This window comes from Dunckerocampus dactyliophorus, chromosome 6, assembly GCF_027744805.1.
Source record: "Dunckerocampus dactyliophorus isolate RoL2022-P2 chromosome 6, RoL_Ddac_1.1, whole genome shotgun sequence".
Lineage (NCBI taxonomy): Eukaryota > Metazoa > Chordata > Actinopteri > Syngnathiformes > Syngnathidae > Dunckerocampus > Dunckerocampus dactyliophorus.
In genome coordinates this window covers 12,146,192-12,161,982 of record NC_072824.1, presented here as the reverse complement: position 1 = coordinate 12,161,982, position 15,791 = coordinate 12,146,192, and the positions used below count along the sequence as shown (strand labels likewise).

Genomic DNA, 15,791 nt, shown 5'->3' with positions numbered 1-15,791 from the left:
AAATATTCTTAGTGTAAAATAACAAATTAAAATAATAAAAAAGACCTTGGCCTGGGATTGAACACACAACCTATACGTTTCAAACTAAATAAACGTCTCTAGTCCATTTGTCATTGCAACGACACTTCCTCGTTGTCATTAGACAGACCACGAGATGCATTCACAGACACTCCGAACATAATATGAACATTTTCATTATGCGTGTATGTATGGTCTAAATCGAGTCACCAACACGGTGCTCGCGGATACCAGGTGCCCACTGAGGACCACCTGAGTCGCTTGCCAGCCTGTTCTAAAGACAGATTAAATAGTACCACTTATTGCGAGCTGCATCAAAATTTTTTTGGTTGCTATTCTTGTTTAAAATCACACTTACTGTACATGCAAACTGGAAGGACAATATATATTTTTTTAAAACTTTAAAAAAATTGTATAAAGACTGTTTTACTAGTGCCCATTCTCTTATGTTCCTTTAAGTTAACATGTGATTAAACGTAGCTCCCATTTATGACACGAGATGAGCACATGAATGCACCATGGTAGCCGCGGAGCTTGAGAGTTGTTGTCGTAACACGGACCTTATTTTTGATGTTCAACTAACAGTGCGTGTCTAATTACGTGTGTAACCTGGTTATTTCTCATTCATTCAATGCTAGACGCTGTTTGCATCATGATATTCTATGTGTTGTGTACCTTAAGCATCCAGCCGCCGAGCTGGTCACTAACTGCTGAGCTAAGTTAGCCTCATCAGCATTGCTACCAATTTCTTATATTGTTAGCATGCTATTTCAACGTGTTTAGTGCAATGCTGATAGCTGAAATGTTATGTTCCTGTCCATTTGTGGATATGTCTAGAGAGGGTTGCGGTCGCTGTGTGTGACTGGCCAGTCACAGAGCGTGAAGAGTGAATACATAATGAGGATGCGGAACCCCTGCCGGAGGGGGATACTTTGAATTGATATTGATGGTTTAAATTTTGTATTTTATAACAGTACTTCAGAGTTTTTATTTAACCTGTTTTTTGGACAATTTTTTTGGCACAGTAAACAGTCAGAGGATGGTCTGTGGGATACATTGTTGGCATTTATGAGCATTCATTTCTTTCTTTAGTAGTCAGGTCACGTAAAAAAAAAACAAAAAACGTCTGAAACTTGGGCAGGCCAATATTTAACTTTCCTCCTTCCCAATTATCAGTGAGGACAAACAGGAGAGGACATTCCACACCACTCCTGAACAAATTAGACTGATGACACCCCCAATTTAGTGGCCGGTGAAGGACAAATTGCTACCAATATTATGCATGGTCAAGAAAAACAGGACCTTTGAACCCAGCAGTTACTTCAAACATTTAGGTTATATGTCTATTAATACCAGTAGTTAAAGCAGGCGTCGCCAACCCATCGATCACAATCGACCAGTCAATCTTTGGGACATGCCCGGTCAATCGCTGTTCTAAATTCCTTATTATCATTTAAATCAGACAGTTGGATGAAAATCTGAAGTGTGTATTAAAAAAGCCCATCAAACGTTCCATTGCATCTGACTCTCTGAGTGGAGCGGCTGTGTGGATGAGGTGCTCCAGTGAATTTGCTTAAATCACATATAAGCCTAGCTCTCCGCTACAATCGTGAAAATATTAGAAAAAATAAAGCATTATTATCAGTGCCTTCCCCTCCTGGAAAGACAGCATATATACACACACACACACACACACACACACACACACACACACACACACAACAGCTCTTTATCTGATAGAAGTCAATTACGTCAATTACTTTATGAAAAATTGGAAATCACAGGAGGTCATTACACAATAACAGTCTGACTCATGGTGTCAACTTACAAAGGAAGCTAAAATAATCACTGTAAGCTGTAATAAACACTGTAACTAAAACTCAAAATAGCATAACATAACATAAGTATAACATAATAACATTAAAATAACAGTCAATTATTACATTAAAATAATAATTGGTATTTTAATTTAGTAATTGATTGTTATTGTAATAGTATGTTAAAATATATATATTAATCAATCAATTATTAAATAAAAATAATAATTGTTATTTTAATGTAGTAATTGATTGTTATTTTAATATTATTATGTTTGTTATTTTAATTTAATAGTTATATTTGTTATAATATTTTGAGTTTAAGTTGCTGTGTGATTATTTTAGCTTCCTTTGTAAGTTGACACCAGACTTATATTGAAAAATGACCTCCTGCAATTTCCAATAGGTTGACAATGTTATGAACGGCCAAGGCCGTGAGACAGGAATCCAAAAATGCAGAGTCGGATAAGTGAAACAGAAAAAGTCTTTAATACAAAAATGGACAACAAAAGGGTACCAAAAACAACACAAGAAACAAAGTACAACAAAAATACATCCGGACCTAGTCGCGGGAAATAGTAACAAAAAACACTGCTTGCAAGGTGAGCTGAGCAGGGAAAAATACGAACAAGTAACGAAAAGAGCTGCTAACAAAAAACTAGCAGAAAGTACCAAAAATACAGCTACTGCTGAAGACGTCAAGCAGGCAGGTAGGTACTTACAGGGAAGCCGAGCGAGGGTCAGAAAGCCAAAACACAATGCACAAGGACAAGCTGGAAGGAGCTGAACAGGGTGTAGCAAAGGGACAATCTGGCACTGGATGTGAGTAAGCACACAGCTTAAATAGAACAACTAATCAGGCACAGGTGAAGATGATCAGCAATCAGGGTGCTCAGGAGTGTGCTGCAACAGAGAAGCAGTAGAAGGCAGTACCGCAGCACACAATCCTGACAGACAAGCTCGTTATGAGTTACAATGTAACTTCTGATTGGCTTCTGCAAAAGAAAGAGCTACAGTTTGCTCACTGGCTCATGAGCAGCAAAGAATTTACATGATTAGTGGTAATTCTCAAGTACAGGAGATGTCACGAGCATGGAAAAAAAAACAGTAATTAGTTGCACCACTTTATAAGATGCAGCATTCAAAGTTTAAGAAAAAAGTAACTGCTTATACACCGTAAGTTACGGTATATACTGTACATCTCACATTTCTCTCTTGTTAAAACATTCTCCATGTCCAAATTTTGTTTGAATTTTAATGATCAGTCTACTAAGTTAGACACAAGAAATTATTAAGTGAATCACGCGTATTCACTCCTCTGATCGTGCCTCGTTGTGGTGCCGTTCGGCTGTAGCATTTTGTATCCTGGTTAAAACGTATTGCTCCTGCCATCGTCCTCCTCCCCGTCCTTCTCCTTCTCCAATTGTTTATTGGCGGTTAGCAAGCAGCCCACACAGTTAGCTAGTTTGCTAGCGACTGTTGACCACAACAGCAAATGGCACGAAGGAGATTGATTGACAATGGTCTACAGCCAATCAGGACACAAAATACAATGGGTGAGTTCTCCCTTAGCCTGTGACTTTTGTGGCTCAATATTTAACCGGCTATTGTATACTGTGGGCTCCTAATATGCTTGGACAGGCACGTAAACACATACTGAGACATGTGGAGCTGCACACGTCTTTAACATGAGTATACACCACCCTCTACTGGTAGCAGTAGTAAATACAGTAACAGACACATATAACAGAGCACGTATAAATTGCGCTAATATACCACAAGGACGCAGAACACAATAAGTGATCATGCAAAACTGCACTTTAAAAAAATCTGCGAAACAGCAAATCCGCGGAAGTTGAACCGCGATGTAGCAAGGGAACACTGAATATATACTGTATATATATAAAATGTACACACAAGATGGGAGTGGGCAGATCTTGCTTAGGTTCACAGCAGAGACCAGAGATCTTGGGCTCAAAAGGTTTCCACTAAGTTAAAGAACAAACCTTGAATGAAGATTGAACAGGCTGCCAACAAACATCGCAACTGAAGATTGGGTCAACTAATAGCATTAAGTACTACATACTGTAGGAAAATTTTAGCCCGTTGAATTTTAGCTTAAATTAACTGCACAAGCTTTGTCTCAACTACAAGTTCATTAATAAAACATTTACCATGAGAAAGACGTATTGGTGGTACTATGTACATGTAATTCTTGCTTTTACTATAGCAGTAATCCACCAAGAGACAGCAGCAGCTAAACCCGATCCCCTTGGCCCACAACATCATGGTGTGCACTGTGTTTCACAATGATACACTGGTCAGGTTCAAAATTAACCTGAAAAAAATGTTTTACCAATACTTGGTGCAAATACTCCAGGCATCAGGGTCAAATGCTTGGACCAAAACTGGTAGGGTTTAACACAGAAATAAGGCAAACCAAGCTTTATACGTTTTGTAATAAAATCAGTTCATAACTATTAAAGACATCAGGACACAAGCTTAAGCAGACTGAAGTATTTTCTTGCAAATAGTAAAACCCCAAAACCTTCTAAGTTGACAGATGGAGTAACTAACTGGGGTGAGCGAAATAATCAATTCTTAGATGCATCGCGATGCAGACATTAACGATTATTAATCAATTCATAAATGTCAATAATCGATGCTGACGGAACAAAAAAACGTACCAAAGAGACAGAAAGCTGAAGTGCCGCCCGGAGAGTTTACGGTGGTACACCTAAGTGTAAGACGCTACCAGAATGGCTGAGCGTAAACTCCGACCCGCTGGATTGAAAGCGAGCGTCTGGAAGCACTTCGCTTTCATGTAGTTGAAGGTAAAAATGAGCTGGACAAGAGGGAGACAATATTCAAGCTTTGTCATACAAGCTTAAAATATTTTGGGAGCACGACAAATATGAGAAACCACATAGCATGTTTCCACCTGAACCAAGAGGAAAAACAGCCAGTTGAAGTTGCTGCCAACCAGAGAACCATTGAGCAGGTGAGAACAAATTTTCCACCCATCTCAGAAAAGGTGAAGCGAATGCGAAGGATTTGTGGCTGTTTTCGGTTGTTGAGAAGCAGGGCTTTCATGCTTTTTTGTGCACTCTGGAACCCAGATACAACATCCCATCGCAACAAGGCAATAAGGGCAGGCCTAGTTTTTTTGGATGTTCATAATGATCGACAAGACCTGGGTTCGAATCTCCACTGGGCATTTCTGTGTGGAGTTTGCATGTTCTCCTCGTGCGTGCGTGGGTTTTCTACGGGTACTCCGGTTTCCTCCCACATTCCAAAAACATGCATGTTAGGTTAATTGGTGACCAGTCCAGGGTGTACCCCGCCTGTCGCCCGAAGTCAGCTGAGATAGGCTCCAGTATATCCTACCGCGACCTTAATGAGGAGAAGCAGCATTGAAAATGGATGGATAATATACTGACGTCTGCAAGCATTATTCTTGTATGAGAGACGCTGGTACAGAAATCTATATTTTGTATGAAAGCTGTTTTTGACTTTGCTATAGAGCAAAAATATTATTTTGTCTGAGATTCTATGCTCAGGATTTTAGTTTGAATTCAGAAGTCAATTATTTATTTGTGAATAATGACAGATTTTTTGTTGTTGTTGGTTACTCAGAATATGCTGAATTTTGTGTTAATTTTATACATGCTGCTACTGGTGCACTTTACTTTCCCTGCTGGTTCTGTGCAATGGGAAATATGTTGGTAGATGTAACCTTCCAATTATTAAAAGATAATGGAAGTAAATTAATCTGTTTCATGTTTATTTTAATTGTGGATCATTACACATATGCTTTGTTTTAGTAGTACAGAGTGAGTCAAAATAAATTATATAGAGAAAAAAAATTATGCATGAAAAAATTGACAAGCTATTGATCACAAAAAGGCGCATCGAGTTGCATCGATAATCATTTTACTGTATCATCACATTGCAGGCCTCTGAATCGTAATCGCATCGAATCGTGAGGTGGCCAGAGATTCCCACCCCGAGGAGCTACACATGGATTTGGATCCAATGCCAAATAAATACAACCAAAGCCAAGAGTGACAGTCAACACTACTGGAGGTACAGCTGAAAAACAGGAAGTCATGATCTTCTTAACCAAAAAACAAAGGAAGAGTTTTCTCTGTTCAGTTATCTTACTCTACCCACCCCAAAACTTTGTCGGTATGATTTACTCAATACAATGTTAATACAAAGCTGCTTACAGAGCAAAAGCCTTCAAAAACTTGGGCTGGACTCACCAGGTTTTCCCAATCATCCAAATCATGTTTCATGAATGCCACATGTCTCCATAAACAGAAAATGAAATTCTTAACAAATACCAAGACACAAAGGAAGGATATTTATTTTGTACATCCTGCCAAGCAACGGCCAACAAAATCCGGTAAAATGAGGAAAAACGGCGCAAACATCAATGTTGGGAAGATGTGTAACATGAGAAAGCTTGCTGGCAACTCGCCCTTAACACCCAGTACAAAATTTGGCCTGCTTATGTGCTCCATTGTTATATTTGGGGCGTGTGACCAAAAGCATATTCAATATCTAATGTGTACTCCAGCTGTGAAGTGTGTGAAGTGTCAAATAGCAGCACCACTCAGGTAAGCGTATTGCAAAAGACCATCAAATGATTCATTCTAGGGGTGAAACGATTCCTTTGAGTACCTCGATTACAAAAAATGATTGAGAAATTTTCTCTGCCTCGAAGAATCGTCACGTTTGCTTACATCACCAACGTGTTTATGCCACCCATGCACAGGAAGAAGCGGATGTTTGGTTGAAGGAGCGAGACAACAACAATGATGACAAAAGACAAGTAAAACAAAACTTTAAAAAAAAGACAGAAAATGTCAAAAGTGTAAGAGCATTTCTGGCTAAACAGCAAGTTGAACACCATGATGTGTATCCTTTGTAGCATGGCAGTTACGTACTATAACAGCACATCTTCGATGTTGCATCATCTCCTAAGACACCCAAACTGGAGCGGAAAACCGAGACAAAGTAAAATTAGCTTAGTGCAAATCAATGAGATATATGTTAATATACCTTACTAACCAAGTGGGGGATAGGTTTCTCTTAATTATGACTACTGTCGAATATGTGGCTACTTTATTACGATGGTATGCCCCTAAGAGTAATGTGACGAAGAAAGTTGATCACCTTCACAATCACACGACACGTCCTTACAGTCTAATCTTTGTCTGCTGGATCAATACGTTGCAATCTGTGTCCAAAGAAGGTCAAGAGGATAGCGAAGTCAGAACAACAGACGGAGTAAACAGAATGTGTTAAATGTTTTTCCATCCTCCACCCTCTCTACTTCGACAGGACATCTGAGACTTTAAATCAACAGATAACTGCAAATGAAAGTGTGTTTTCTCCACACAAACGCTGTCCTTGCAAAGCAAACATCAGAGGACAGTTTGCACTTTCATGTTAAGGCATGAATACAATCTCAGACTCATAGTCGATTTAATCATTTCATCAGGAGCAGGGAAAGAAGGAAATCACAAGTGCAAATACACGCCAATTTTAAATAATACATCAGTCTTTGATTGCCTCATAGATAAAAATCAATGTGTGGTATAAAATCATAAAGTACGTTAAAAAAACATATATGAATTTGGAATTAACTTTTCATTACTTCAACAATTGATTAGATTTTGAAAGCACTTTTATCAATCATTAATGATATCCGGCTTCCCTCCTGTGGCTACACACAACCTTTATTTGTATTATGTAAGTTTAAACTGATGTGCTTTCAGTTCTAGACTGTTTTCATACTTTATCGACAAAACCATCAAGCACAATCCTGCGTCATGTGTACACTGACTAAAGCCATCGTGAAAAATAATTGTGAGGCTCATGAGTCCTGATGTGATGGTTATTGTTCACCACACCTACTGTCAACTGTACACAAATAAAGCCATTGTCCTTATAATCTCCGGTTCATTCATAATAACAAAGTGACCCGAGTGGTTTTGTGCAATCTTAAAACACAGTTTGGGGCAACAGCAACAGGGCGTACAGACACAACTTGGGTGGAATGCTGAAATGGTCATTCAACCAATTGTTGTGGACATTCTAGTAGTCCTTGGATTGTTGGCATTTCCAGGATAGTACAAAACATCGTTGTTTAGTTGTATTTGGCCTCGTACAATGGAATCTCAAATTCCCCAAAAGGAAGACTCGACCACATTGTTGTACAACACATTTTGGTCCTGTTACAAACAACAACAAACCTATGTTTTTTGGTTGTCCGACATGCTTTTTTTTACTGGAGACTGTAAAGGGGAAAACTGCTATGGTAGTGATGTTGTTCATAATGGAAAAGAGATGAGGTGAGATGGTCCAATATCACTGTGGATGGAGCGGGAGAGATACACCAAGAGCGATCCTGAAGTGAGGAATTTCTCTCTTCCTGAAAATCCATCCATCAACCAGTTTGACAAGTTAGTGCAAGAGGTGAATTTCATCTCTCCTGCCTGCTACGTCGTCTTTCTCTTTTAAAATCTCCCTCCATCTCCCTTTTCAGTTAGAATATCTCCTTTTGTTTGGAAAATAAATTATGTCTTTGCATGGATTTACACATGGTTCAAGTGTCTGACTTTTTGCTCCCGAGTGTCCCAATTTTGATATGCATCCTGGCAGCGTAAAGAGAAAAATGCATGCAATTCGATATACTCAGCTCTGAATCAGGCTCTTCCAAATGCAAATAAACCCGGTATGAATCTGACATGTGCCGATACAACAGCATACCCTGTCAATGTGAGGCTAATGTACAGCACACATAAAAAAAACTGTGCTAAATCAAAACTACAGCAAAAGACAAAGACTAGCGGTTTTCAAAGTGTAAGGCAGGCAGAAGACTTCAGCAATACTGCAGCAAATGGAAAAAAATAAAGATAGCCATCCCTCGCCACATCGCGGTTCAAATTTCATGGCTTTGCTCTGTCACGGTTTTTCAAAAATATATTAGTTACTAAATCATGCTGTTTTGTGGTTTAATATGGCCTTTTATTAGAAAAAAATGCATATTTAAGCAGATTGTATGTATTCCTGGCCTAAATTAGGCATTTTCAAGCATAAAATTGGCTAAATGAACAATGATACAAATATAAGGCGTTCAGAAGATTCATTTAAAGAAGTGCTATGTACAGTGCAATGTCCAGTAGTATTCTACAATGGTTACTAGATGTCAGCAATGTTACTGTAATATTCGGTTGACAAGCACAAACACCAGACTTGATCTGGAACAACACGCTTTCATTGCAGGTATGAATTATCTCACAACAGGCACAATAACCTCTAATAAGAATCTCAAATAAAAACACGGGCTAGTGTTGTGACCGTAACCCACACCAAGCTAAAACTCAACTCTGAACCCCTGATGTCTGGCAGCCACTCTACTACCCTAGGGAACACATTTATAGAAACACACACTAGGCCTGTCACAATGATCGATAAATCAATTAATCAAACGACAAAAACAAACAGGTAAGTATGACACACTCGATGTATGCGTGTGTTTCATCTGCTCGTCTCTCTATGCCACACAGGCTGGATGAAAAGAGGGTTCACTCTGCATCTGTCTGTGCGCATTGGTTCTACAGTGGAATGAACGGCGAGAGTGGGCCCTCATCACATTAGGCAGGGCTACTAGTGAGTGGATACCTAGGGTTTAGCAGTTAGCTTTGTGAGGCAGCATACGCTAACATGGAAGAAGGCGCAGAAGCGATGGTTTCTGCGAATGCCACAGTATGGGAATATTTCGGTTTTTAACACGTTGAGCGCATGAACACCGACGACCGACACTGACAGTTTTCTCAACTGGGAAAAACTACCGATGGAGGTGCTTCGGGCAGCCGAGCCTTCGTCCCAACAGTCAACGCTAACTGAGGCATTTGGTCGGGAAAATATAAACAAAACAGTGCAAAATGGTGCTTGCTCACAGACAGTGTTGCTGGCTACATTGCAAAAACATGGCAACTTCTGTGTCAAGCTAATGTCTCACACAGGTGTACACTGTTCACTATACTTGAGTACCATCTAATGGTTCAAATGTGAATTACACAACTCATGACAATGAAAAAAATGGTCTCAAAAAAGGTTGTGGATAAAATCGATTATCTACGATAATTATTAGCACAATTATCGACCAGCATTTTTTTTATAGTGACGGGCCTACACACACCTTTTAAGTCTTATTATTGTCTTAAGTGGCTTATTTGGGCTGAATCCCAATTTTACCCATTACCATTATCTTAGCCTTTACCCCTAGGTTATGCTTGTTCACAGCAGTCCCAACTGTACTTAAACCAAGGGGGAAGGGCTAAGGGCTACGGGGTGTACAGCCCTAGAAACCAGCAGTTTATACAAAGGTGCGGCTAATTTATGACCACGTTCTAATCTCGTGACATCTCCTTTACTTCAGAATTACTGCTTGCGAGTCAGTGAGGAAACGGTAGCGCTTTCTTTGGCAGGAGCCAATCATGAACTATAAGTGAACTCACGACGAGTTTGTCAACCCATCGGTAATCGCAGGAGTTCATTACTTAAGCAGTCTGACTCACGATGTCATCTTAGATAGAAAGCTAAAATCATCACACAGCAACTTAACACTCAAAAGTTAGTTAAAAAATATACGCTACCAGTACCAATACAAGTTTAAAATTAAAAAACTATTTCACTTATTCCCATAATGCATTTCTTCCCAGCAGAGCATTTCTTCGGCCATGTCTGCCGGGGCGCTGCAATGATTCATTCAGCTGCCTGTGTGCACCACAGGGAGCGCAAGAGCAAGGGAGCTGTATTTGATACATTTTCTAGTTTTATAAAAGCTGTTACAGTGCTGGTTGTAAGCTGTTGTTTATTAGAGCTGTCTGATGTTTGGCAATGTCACAGTTTGTAAACGTGTTCCCTTTATTAAAAAAAAGGTGTTCTCAGGTAGGCTATATAACAGTGAAATAATGTGGAAATGTATGCACCTTACTTTATGGTAGGAAACATTTATTATGAACAGTTTAACTGTCTCATCTGCCTACGTCACAGCCAGCAAGCAGTCAAGGGACGATGCAATGAGAATCAAGTTGCGTCACATTTCTTAGCTTCTTGGCTTCTTCCCCTTGGTTTTAACGGGTAGGGGTAAGACATAGGGGAAGGGCTTAGGGGTGGAATTGGGATTCAGCCTTACGCTTAATTTGTCTATATTGGGTCATACAAGTGTAAAGGTGACTATAGGGGTGTTAGTTCATGTCTAGAGAGCTCTAATAATATTAAAAAAAATGTATTTAGAAGGTTGTAAACAGGTTTTCTATGCCCCAACTATGAAAATATTTTATTTACCGTATATATAAGGAATCCTACTTAGCAGAAATTGACTTATCATGGTCGGGTCTGGAACCAATTAACCGCAACAAAGAAGGGATAACTAACATATTTTTCAAACATGTTATGTTAATTTCAGTTCTAATTAAAATGCAAATTAATAGATTTTCGTTCCTACAATGAGAGAGTAAATAAACATAGTCTGGAGTGAGCAGAAAATTCCAGAAAATGTGCTGCGGAAAATCCTTTTTTCAGGGAGTCGGCGATGCTCAATCTCTATTATATGCTCTATTATATGCTGTTGTTTGTGATATAATGTAGTTGAACAGCATCCAGTACACGTTGCTAAAGGCTTAAATCATTTGTATGAATGCAGAAAAATAGCAGCAAAGTAAATACAATGGTAAATAAATGTGTGAAAAAAACCTATGGAAAATAAAAATAATAACCCTCTTGTTGCTTTGCATAATGAAGTCAGCCATATCTCAAGATAGGCTTATTTAAATTATTGAAAATTTGAAAAACATTCCGAGGCGTCCTAAATATTTCACATCACCGTAAATGACATTTGTGATGCCCGCTATGGGTTGTGATCAAATTGCTTTGGAAGACATGCTAGCATACATGCAATACAGACATGCTCAAAATTTGATAATCATAAGAAACATGGTCAATGACTTATCCTGCCTGTGTCCCTGCAAAAATTATGTTTTTCAAAAAAATCTTGTTGAACTTTTACTTTTACACCCACGTGCTTGTCAGTGTGTACCCAGTTTGTTGCTGATTCAACCAAACACGCTAAAGTAACGTGGGTACAGATCACATTCAGCTATGTGAGAAATTTCAAGTCACGTCAAACTTGTGTAGTCCAACTTTTAGATTGAATACGATTGAATAACAGCGCCAGCAAGTGGTGTATTTGTCATAAAATAAAATAGCACTGGGAACTCAGTAGGTGAGCATAATTTGTCAAAGTTTCACTCTTTTGTGTGCAGCGGTTCAGGAGTGGAAGCGTTCCACCCTTGGGTGTCCTAATATTTTTACATAACTGCATACAGTAGGATATGTAGGATATGTCTAACAAGATGTTCAATCAATATGACATCGTCATCTGCAAATATTCTCTCCAGATCAGCAGGAATATAAACACAGCCTGAAGGTGCTCCCTGAAGAAGGAACACCAATGAACCAAGGTTACATCACTGAACTGTCGCACTCATAAATCAGAAGAATGCAAAAAAAAAAACAATTTTCAGTTTCTTCTACAAGCTTGTGACTGTCTCTGTTTTTTGTGTGGAAAAACAAACAGGGCAAAGTTCCCCCAAGGCCCTGTGATGAATTTAGGCATTACAAATCATTTACAACATTTGAAGCATGGCTGCTTCGTTTTTATCGAACCTTGAACAGTGTGTGTCAGCAGCTGTGGTCAATTTCTATTATGTCTTTTTAAGGATAATGACTGCTTCGGTGAACATTTACAGCCCAGCAAATCAACAGTGGATAGTGTTGTTTGGCGAGTGCAGCAATCTTTCACAAATCTTGGGGGATTCTTTACAGTCAGAATCGCCATAAAACCTCTGTCGATGGGGCTGTTTACGCACGATTGTTTTTTGTTTTTTTTTACCAAAAAAAATTTAATTTTGGTCATTTGTGCCGACAACACCATTTCGGAAACTGAAAAAGACTCTTAAAGCAAGTTTTTTTTTTTAAATGACAGGGTCATACATTCTACCAATGAACAACAGTCTGATCCAGGATGTGTGCGCTGTATATCTTTACAGTTTTTAAGTGTCATTGCCTACTACGGGCCTGGCATGCAAATTACAGCAAACGATCACTGTTCAGAATTCTGGCGATTGTTTGGAATTATCTGCCGAAATTAGATATTGCTTCAGTATCGTTTTCTGCTAATATGGATATCGGCATGTGATGACGTCATGCGCCACACAGTAACAAGCTTGCTGTATGTCCGAGGTCTGGAATTGTTTCCAAGTATTGCCTTTGGATTTTAAATGTGTTTGCAATCAAAGCAGTGATTATGCCAGAGGGGAGTAAGGTGTCTTCCTTTAATACAATATCGCACCTCAAGAAGAATCACTCGGAATCACACGCAAGCGATTTGCGGAGACGTGCAGAATGAACCCAGTTTATAATTTCTGGTTGTATTAGTCCAAAGTTTCATGCTTTGTACTTTAATATGTTCTTATACGGACGTTTGTGCCACATAAAAACGTGCAGCTTTCAAAATTGTATCATTGCCAGCATTATTTAATTGGAATGTATTTGTGAATGTATTAAAAACTAACCTGTCTTACTTGTTGATAGTGGGAGAACATGTCATCATAGTTGATTATCATGTTTTTTTTCATGACTTTTGTTGAGACAAAATAAATGTGGCATTTTTTTTTACTTGCTTTGCATGTTTTTGTAGAAATAGTGTTGATTTGTTAAATGCATCCTGTAGCATCACAGCAAAAGAGTCATAATGTGTTCACACATTAAACAAGATGTGACCTGGCATTAGTTTGAGGGAAGAGCTATCAGGGACACCCCTAGCCAATATCGAGCATCTCTTTCTTCAATTTCATTTTTAACTACTAATTCTGTTTGGAAATGATTGTTTGACTGAAGTAAACGAGGGAAAAGAGTCCACTACTCAGCTGCAAACATCAGAAGCACTATTAACTGAGTCTCAACTAGTTTGTTCTGACATCATTGCCATTTATATGACAAACCTTTCTCAAATGTAAATAAAAGTACAAGGCTGTTGTAGTGTAAAAACACACTGTGTGACGCTCCCCTGGAAGGAAAGGCCTCAAGCCTCTTCTGTCTGGAGCTTGACAGAAGCAGCAGCATTTGAAGAGCTCCTGCTGGAATCTTTGCTTATAAATCAGCATGCTCTGTTGCATGCAAAGCAGTGTTTGTTTGATGCATTGCTCAAATGAGGCTTCTCACAAACAAACTTGCAGACCAAGAATAGCTGTATAGTTGCAAGGGTGTTGCCATTAAGTAGACCTATGTCAGTCATAAAAGCCTGAAAACAAGTGTGTGGTTAATCTAATGAAACTCAATACCTTGCATTTACAGTAAGTGTAAGATGCAACTGCTTGAAAGTGTCAGAAGATAGCCCTGCTGTCTAAACTATCCATCCATCCATCTATTTATTTTCTATGCCGTTTATCCTCATCATGGTCGCAGGGTTATGCTGGAGCCTATCCCAGCTAACTTCAGGCAAGAGGCGAGGTGCACCCTGGACTGGTGGCCAGCCAATGGCAGGGTACATACTGTATATACAAACAATCATTCATGCTCACAATCATACCTATGGACAATTTCGAGTCGCCAATTAACCTAACATGCGTTTTTAGAATGCGGGAGGAAACCGGAGTGCTGTCTAAACTACCGCATCATAAAAGTGTTCCAAATAGCCTGTAGACCTGCAACTTCTGAACTTTATTACTCATAAAAGGCACACGTGCAAACCTAGGGTTCCTGGCAGTCTAACACAAAATCAACAGGCTACTGTTAAACACAAGCAGGTACTATGACTTTTTGCATAATGACTGAGAGTGATGGTGGCAGAATTTAGGACAGATTTGAGGTTTAGAAAACAAAAGTGACACTTTAATCCCAGTTTAACTCTTCAGGTCAAACAAGTTAACAGTTTGTCTGCAATTTGGGCTGAGCTCACTTTCAGGAGCTTTCAAAAGTTCTCAGCAGACTACCTACAAAAATATATACAGTAATATTATGACGTGAATACAACTTTAAATTAGGTTAAATATCCAAACTGAAAGTAGACTCACCTGTTTGCACTGGATCGCTTGACACTGTAAAGTCCAACCCAGCGAGAAGTTAAAACAAGCACAAAAAACACGCGGAAATAAACGAATAAAACGAGTTTTGGATTAATAACGACGATAACGTTTGCTGAACACCTGAGGGCCAATTTAACGTCAACTTTCTCTAACTTAAAGATGTATAAAGTTGAAGGGGAAGTTGGGGAGCGACATCGGTAAAAACGAGCAAAACACACCCGAGAGGCAAGCGCTCTCGTCAGGCGTCCCTTCGCGTGTGTGTGTGTGTGTGTGTGTGCGAGGAGGAGGAGGAAGCCAGTCGGCGGTTACCTGACTCCGGTGGTGAGTGTGTGTGAACCGGCCCTCCGACTCCTCCTCACAGCACAGGGAGGCGGACTGGAGTTTCCAGTGCTCAGCTGCAGCGAACAACAAGTTGGGGATGCTTTGCTTGCTTGAACTATGCCATCATGGCCAAAGGCAGGCTGCTAAACGATGTGAAATATTAAACAGCAGCTGTGCACTTTTGCTAGCTTGCTGACTAATTCTCCTTTTTATGTTAATCGGTCAAATTAAATCCGTATCGATCACTGAATTTAATCATATCTTATCTTTGCAGAAAGTGTAATACTTGAGCAATGATAGCCCAGTATGTAGAACACCGACACATGTGTAAAGTAAAAAACGAAGTAATCAACGTACAACTTCCACTCCAGTCCTTTAGGTGGTGGTAGTGCGCTTTATAAAGTAATTTAGCACTGAAGGAAAAGACACCTTTTCTTCTCTAATCAGCGTTGCCAGACATATGATATTT

The 15,791-nt window shown here is 39.3% G+C and overlaps 1 protein-coding gene across 1 annotated transcript in view; it reads right to left on the bottom strand.

Moving 5' to 3' along the window:
• Nucleotides 1–15,274, bottom strand: part of palm3 (paralemmin 3) — a 63,549-nt gene extending 48,275 nt beyond the window's left edge. Inside the window, exon 1 of the mRNA XM_054778140.1 lies at nucleotides 14,990–15,274. The gene's annotated coding sequence lies outside the window, so the exon portion shown is untranslated. The remainder of the gene's footprint in view (nucleotides 1–14,989) is intronic.
• Between the last annotated feature and the right edge of the window lie 517 nt (nucleotides 15,275–15,791).